This window comes from Pteropus medius, unplaced genomic scaffold (assembly GCF_902729225.1).
Source record: "Pteropus medius unplaced genomic scaffold, Ma_sr-lr_union100, whole genome shotgun sequence".
Taxonomy (NCBI): Eukaryota; Metazoa; Chordata; class Mammalia; order Chiroptera; family Pteropodidae; genus Pteropus; species Pteropus medius.
This window is the reverse complement of record NW_024344240.1, coordinates 1,596,659-1,604,663: the sequence shown is the minus strand read 5'-3', so window position 1 is coordinate 1,604,663 and position 8,005 is coordinate 1,596,659.

Below are 8,005 nucleotides of genomic sequence, written 5' to 3'. Positions count from 1 at the left end.
CCTAAAGACTAAAGAAAATTTCCAGGGACTTGGTCTCTAGCAGCCCTCAAGGAGCTCACACCTTGCTGAGCAAAGGTGAATCCAATAATCACGTTATGTAAAGTTGGAGCAAATCAATCAGCAAACAGAAAATAAATTCCGATTGTGGTAAGTGCCACGGAAACATAAACAGAATGACACAATGGAGAGTCAACGGATGAGGAATGAAGCCCTCCCTTCCATAGACACCAGGTAAAACCTCTGATTTCATTGTAAGTGCAAAGCCTGTGGGACGGGAAAGAGGCAGACACCAGTAAGGAACTGAAAGGAGCCCTCCATGACTGCAGTATACAGTCAGCGCCACTTAACGAAGGAGCTACGTTCTGAGAAATATCTTGTTAGGCAATTTCATCATTGTGCAAACATTAAGAGTGCACTTACACAAAACTAGATTGAGTTAGCCTGCTACACACCTGGGCGACGTAGTATAACCCGTTGCTCCTAGGCTACAAACCTGTACGGCACGTTACTACACAAAACAGCACGAGAGTAAATCAAGCACAAGAGAAAACGATGCAACCGAGAGAGCAGTCAGCACAGGATGTGTGAGGCTGCTGCTAGCGTAACACGGCATACTGTTTCACGGCAAACTTTTTTATAAGTAGAAAGAGTACACTCCCAAATAATGATAAAAAATATAGTGTAGAAAGCACATAAAGCAGTAACATAGTCATTTATTATTTATTTATATTTATTATTATCGAGTATCATGTACCGTGCGTAATTGTATTGCTATACTTTTATACGACTGGCCGGGTAATAGGTTTGTTCACACCAGCATCACGACAGACACGTGAGTACTGCATCCCACTCTGATGTCACCATGGCTACTAGGTCACCAGGCTGTAGGAATTTTTCAGCTCCATTATAATCTCATGGGACTGTCATCATATATGTGGTCTGTCATTGGCTGAAATGTCATTATGCGGTGCATGACTAATGAGTGCAGAAGAGAGGTACAAGAAAAGGTTGGGAGGTGGGAGGTAGAAAGTAGTAGCCAGATTCAGGGCCTTGTAGGTCCACGAAGATTAGGATTTTATTCAATGAGAATAAATAGGAGGGCATCAGGCCCTGATCAGCAGTAGGTAAATCAAATCGCCTCTTCGCGTAACAAATAACAGCAAATTTTAGAAACTGAACGCATCTTTGAAAACCAAAATTGTTGATTAAAAAAAATAAAAATAATTAAAAAAATAAATATTCTCCTTACTTAAGCAGAAATTTAAGTAAGAAATTCTCCTTACTTAAGCAGAAATTTAATTTAATTTTATCCTTTCCTGCCTTTGTCATTTGAATCCTTTGAGACTACACCTGAGCAATGTATGTGCTTGTTCGGGTCCCTGTGACATAATCCCTGACATTAGTCAATGCATGGAAAATTCAATCAGAAAAGACATTTCTCCTTCTAGATTATACAGAAATGACTTCATTAAGTTTGCTTTCAAAAAGTATTTTCCCCAAATGCTGAGGTCTTCTTAAATGACTGTGTTAAAGGGCTCTCACGTCGGCTGAAACATCGGCACTAATGGTGCCTGATTCTGTCTTTGCCATTTTTGTGATGAGAAATAGAAAAGACTGATATCTTCAGTGAATGCAATCCTTTCAGAGCCCTTTAATTGAACGATTTCTTAAAGGACCAAGTGTCCCGGAGAATAAAAGCGGCTGAAGCAATTTTCTTGAGTCGCAGGCATTGTTACGGAGCAAACCTTTTCAGAGGAGAGAGGAGTGGAAAGTGGGAGAGGAGGCACTGCTCAGGGGAGCACCGCGCTGTGCAGGGGAGCACCGCGCTCCACGCGTCAGCCACTGCCCCCCTCCCTTTTCTTCTCTGACTTTCCTTCCTCCTGTCACTAATCTTTCTGCATTTTTGATCCTTGGGGTCCCCCCCATGTTCTTTTAGCTCCCAGGTCCCCCGCTTTTTAACTCCAGATCTTTGAGTCAGTGAAGTTTCTCGGGGCCTGAGCTTCCTTACCCATAAAAGGTGGCTGTCACCTGTCCCATTTAATAAGCGATAAAATACACATAAAGCCAGTAACAGAGCCCCTGACATGCTAGTAAGTCCTCTACAAATGTTAGTCTTCCCTCTCTCATCCCCTCCCCACCCTTCAACCCTTCCTTTCTTCTTCTCCCCGTCCCCATGTGAAAGACCAACAAGTTCTTATACCCACGGCTCACTTCAGCTGTAACCTTGGGGCCCAAGGGCTGGAGGCTACTGGCATAGAGTTGAATACACTCAGAAGTACATTCTAGCATGCAGAGTAAACTTCTATTTTGTTTTTTATTTCAAAAGGTCTCATGAAGAATTATCTGACCCTAACAAAGAACAAAATTTTTACTTAAAGTTGGAGAAAGCTATACAGTGAATTGAATCCTATACCTACTTTCATGCCTTCTTATCCAGAAGTATAGAAGCACCTGGATGGTAGAGCAACCTGCCAGCAGAGACCAGTCCCAGGAAAGAACTAACATCCAGTTAATGAGGGCATCAAACTTAGGCCCTCCTGATCCGCTCTCCTCAAGCAGAATTCAGGGACTCGTCCTGTTTCGGCTTCACCCTGACCTAGGGTCTTGGAGTCCTTTGCCTCCAGCTGTGCAAACGGAGAAAGAGGGAGAGCAGGGGTGATCTCGCAGGGCGTTGTCAGGAGCCAGGCCTGGAACTGATGCGCATGCGGGGTCTTCATTTCCTCTGTCCCCATATGCAGAGCCCCTCACAGGTGCCCACTTAGGAGAATTTACGTCTTCTTTTTACTAAAGAAGGTGTCATTTTCTCTCATGGACCATCGAACTCTGTTTTCATACAGTTTCTTCAGCTTGGCCGAAATTCAGGAAAGTAAAAGGCAAAAAAAGGTGAACCATAAAATGAGGCCTACATCATTGGAGTGTTAACTAAGGCCGTTAAATCTGTCACTTGGAACCTAAATATTGGAGTAGGACTTTGATGATGCTATAAAATTGATCCTAAAGTAGACCAAGCCAGAATAATAATGCAGCAAACAGCGTGATTGAAAAATCTGAAAAACTACTCAAGCTTTCCAATTGGTATTTACATTAGTACATTCCCATCCTTAATGACATAAAGAGAAATAGAGTTACAGATGCTTAATGCATCAAGGCTCAGTGAATCTGGAGGAAAAGCAGATGGCTTATGTAGATCTGAGAGCATTTTAATATTAAACAGATAAACCACCATTAGATGGGTGTGGCCAAGGCATATCCTGTTGCATGCTTGATCGTGGGAAGTAGATATTTCAGATGTTTGTCCTCTCTACTCTTCAGTTCTTTCAAATGGTGCAGGTTGCAGGACAAGAGCCAAGAGACTTCAACATGTCTAAGAAGCTGGACACTGGCGCAGATGGCTGACGCCACGGATGGAGGCTGCTCAGCCTGTGCCTGAGCGGAGGGAAGCCCTAGCTGACACTTCCCAGCCTTTGCTGTGCAGTGTAGAAGCAGGTTTGGCTGCTGCCCGACTGAAAACCAAGAAAAGCAACACTGATCTATGTTAGTAGTGTCATGTCAGAGACACGTGGAAGGAAGAAGACTGGGAAGGCGGGAGAAAGGAGGAACACACGGCTGTGAGAGCTCAGAGAGGCAGAAAGAAAGGGAGATTGGAGTGACTAGGGACCTTCATGAATAAACAGTGCCCTAGTGTGGCTGGGACATCTTCGTGTTATTTATGACAATGTGATCACCCCTCCCCACAGCCTCTCACGAAAATAAAACGAAAACTTTAACTCAAGACCTGTTTTTCCCTTCGGTGCATTTTGGAGTTAGAAAAAACTTTTTTTTCCACGTATGATTCTGGGTTGACAAGGGTTTTGAACTGGAAGCCAGAAAGCCTTGTGTTATTTGAGTTGAATGATTAAAATCGAGTCTGTGAGCCCAGTACATTTTTTCAGAATGTTTGATGTTAGAAGTCACTGACATCAGCACTTATTAATTGTGGTCAGAGGCTTTAAAGACCTTCGGGTTGCCAGGTTTTTGTTACTTATTTTATGAAAGTGGCCTCATGGGCACCATCTTCTGTAGTTGAGTCAAATCCTACTCAGGGGATTAAGTTGTAAAATGAGTACATACGACGAAAGTTAAGCGTAGTCCACATTTCCATTAAACACACTGTAACTCATCCCTCCAGGACGCACTTGCCCATCGTACCCTCACGTTCGGCCCAGTCTGGGGTTCCTCAGTTCCTCAGCATCGCGCTCACGCTTCCTCGTTAGCTGCCTAAGCAGCACCAACCACACACGCGCCCTGATACAGAACAAAACAGTCTCCGCCTTCGTGGAAATTACATTCTAGTGAGGAGGCAAATAATCACATGAGCGAATAAGTAAAATTTCATCAGATAGTTTTATGCTCGGCGGAGACAAAGGAGGAGCCGGGGAGAGGCAGAGAGCTGGGCCAGTGTCATCACGGTCACAGACGGGTGCAAACCGGGCATCTGCCCGTGCGCGGTGCATCCGAATCCTGGTCTGCACACAGCAGCGAAAGATGTTACAGTGGCATCGCAAGTTTCTAAAGAATGCCTGTGTCATGAAACAGACTGACTCTGAATTCATTTATGAGAAATTTTAAGAAACGTCAGAGAACTGGAAGCCTCTGACATTTATTAAAATTGAAGCGTGCTACATTTATACAAAAAGGATCAAGTTCCATAGAAAAACTCAGGATTCAGGGCTTTCCCTTAAATCTGAAGGGAAGCCCTGACAAGATTTGAAGTACTTTGTGTTGAGAAACTTGATAGGGAAAAAAATCCACCCCAGCTCAATGTCTGTTGAAAGTGCTCCTCGTGCGTGTGTCTTGCTTACAGATGTTTGAGGAAAACATCTTGATTTAGTGCCTTTCTTGCACGTCTCCCAGATCTGTCATTATATGAGGCTCTGGTTCTTCACCCATCCAGGAAAATACTCCTCTAGCCTGGAAGTCTGCCAGTTAGACAGCAGAGAAATTTTGTATGCAGTCTATAAATTTATATACATAAAAGTACCCAGCCTTTGAAGAGGTGATTAAAATTGTTTGCTTCCTTTCTTTTTATCAAGTCCTTTGGGACTTCCTCATAGATTAGAGTAGAAAACATCTAATATTATGTATAAATCTATGTTTATATAACCATTAGTATTTTTTAATTAAGATAATTGATATAATCTGTTTTAGATGTGCAACATAATGATTCAATAAACCGTTAGTATTTAAATAAATATAATAATTGTACTATGAGATGTTCTTTAGTTTGCAGGCAATCTCCTAAAATCTTCAATTCTATATGGTTGAATGTAAACACAACCAGTTAAATATCAGGTTAGCTGGTTCTCTCCTGACATCTAGTGTTCCTGATTCATTCCTGCAAAATACGCTGGTTTGTTTTCAACTACTATTAGAATGAAAATGTTATATGGAATAAAAATTTCATTCATTTTAGAAAGAAATTTAAGTGGCATAAAATTACAAGCTACATAATAACGAAGCTTCTGTTTCCAAGGAGCAAAAGACGCTTTTCTCTTACTGTCTCTCATATGAGAAAACGGTGTATTTCCTTGCCATTCTGATGGGTAAGACAGAAAGAACCAGCATGTATGTAGAACCCTTCCATTAATGCAAGGAAGGAGGGGAAGTGAGAGAAGGGGCACTTTCTGAGGGCCTACTATGTGCCAGGTACTGGGATTGAATACCTTAGCGTGGGTCATCACTGTGCAGACGCTACAGGACCATCCTAACCCACCCAAACCCTGGAAACTCAGCCCGACGACACACTGAGGATTTTCCTACTCTGCAGTGTGGAAGTGGAGAGGGCCGAGGTCTCTTCACGAAACATCTCGTGCCAGGCCTCAAGTTACACAAACTGTAGGCACTCAGAAACATCCGGCTGGACAGAAACGAGCGACAGCGCCTGTCCTTTACGTTCAACATTGCCATTCCGTTTGAGATGTTCCACGTGGGTCAGAGAAAGGGTGAAGCTGGAGGTAAGAACATTGGCGCTTGTTCCCCAAAAACCCTCAGGCCCGGAAACTGGCTGTAGGCTGGAAAGGATCCGTGTTAGCTGTCTGTCACGCATAGCAAAACAGGCGACACTAAACCGGTCCTCCCTCCTTTTGTTCTTCCTTCCTTTAACTTCTAACCTCGTGCGCCCTCACTGGCACTTTGTCTTTCAGCCTGTGCTCCTCTCCTGCTGACAAAGAAGTCAGGATCCCTGAGGCTCACAGTGGCCCGAGGACCAGTGGCATCAGGATCACTCAGGAGCTGGCTAGACACGCAGATCCTCAGGCCCCATCCAGACCTACTGAAAAGGAATCTGCATTTTCACAAGATCCCGTGTGACTCCTATGTACGTAGAAGTTTGAAAAGCACCACTCCAGACCAGCAGCGATAGTAGATATGTTTCAGCTGACAAACCCATTCCAGCAAAAGGAGAAGCTGACTGGAGCCATGAACTGGCCCAACCAGGGGTCCCGGGTCTGTAAGGGGTATCCTCTCTAAGCACAGGTCAGAGGGGACATCTATACTTTGTATTCAGGAACAAACTTTCTGATACCCCTGAGCGTTTACTTGTCTAAGCAGCAGTTGGCCCTGGGCCCCTCCTGAGCGAGGCAGTATCACCTAGACTCAGGCTGGTAGAGCCCACGCTCTGGATCTTGCCCATTGGGGGTCCCCACACTTGGAACACCTTCCTCAAAGTTGTCTGATCCCCTCTCTTGTGCCTGGGACTGAGCAGGGCCAGAAGTGCTATCTGGGTTAGGTTCCCCAAGCCTGGACCTGGTCTTGTGTGGGGGTCTTGGTCGCAGGAAGCACCTAGGTCAACATTTTGTAGGTACCTAGTGCTGACAAGGCAGCCATGGAAGAGCTAAGTGGGTAGGACACTCGGAGCCTGGCCAGACCTGCAGGGCCCTAACTCCCACTTCTCCCCTTCAAGGTGCTGTCCGACACTGCTCTGCTCTGTCCAGAGGCCCTGAGTAGCTCTGGGATTCATGCCTATGGGATTGTCCCGGATCCTGTGGCCAGACTCTAGCTCCAGGAAAGCCACCCGACAGTATTGCTTTCACGGGACCGCATGAGATCGGGTAGCCAGAATAGTGTCACTATGCTGATTTTCTGACTTTTGTGATAGGCACAGGATCTGGGCTATTGGAGATCAACCATGACCTTGGGCTTGAGCCACATATGTGGGCCCATATGGGCTCTTACTCATCTTCCAACTACAGTGTCAAGCTCCAGGTCACAGCCTGCAGAGGTGGTGGGGTAGCAACACCCAGCATTTAGCCTCCATGCCTCCAGCCACTCAAGATGGTCGGTCACTCCACTCCTTCCCAGACTCCACACGATGTGTCGGGCAGTCTTTCAGGGTTGCCACCCGTCTCCTCCCAGGCTTTCCTGACTCTTGTTCAGTGACGTCAACAGGCACTTCTATTTCATGTCCTCTCTTGCTGCCATTGATATAGCAATAGGTTGCTATATCATTGATATAGGTTGTGCTGGGTCAGTCTTAAACCAAGCTACCTGAGGGACAGAGGGACAGACATTCCTGCCCAAATGGGGCTGTTCTTCTCACTTGTCCTCAAGCCCCTTGCCTGGCCTCCTGCAGGGGATGGTGTATATACACGGTGGGCGGTGGGGGGGGGGGGGTAGGTGTAATTTGTGAGATTCCATTCTGAATAAAAGTGATTCCAACATAAAGACTTCAAAAAAAAAAAAAAATACATGGTTGGAAAAATGGAAAACTTAGCATGAGTGAAAAATGAATGATTCACATTTTTTTTTGCATGTGTGCTCATCATTAATGAAGCACAGTGAGAACCTCTGGGAGCAATCAGAGGCTGGAAGCCAGTATTCACAGGCAGAAGTGTGGATGTTACAGCATCCTGGGTGATGATAGTCAGGATTAAATGTTATTAGAGAACTTGACAGACATGCAGATCTGTACTATTTCAAAACAAATGGGATGAAGAGCCCTGGCAGTATTAAGTGTCACTACCTTTTT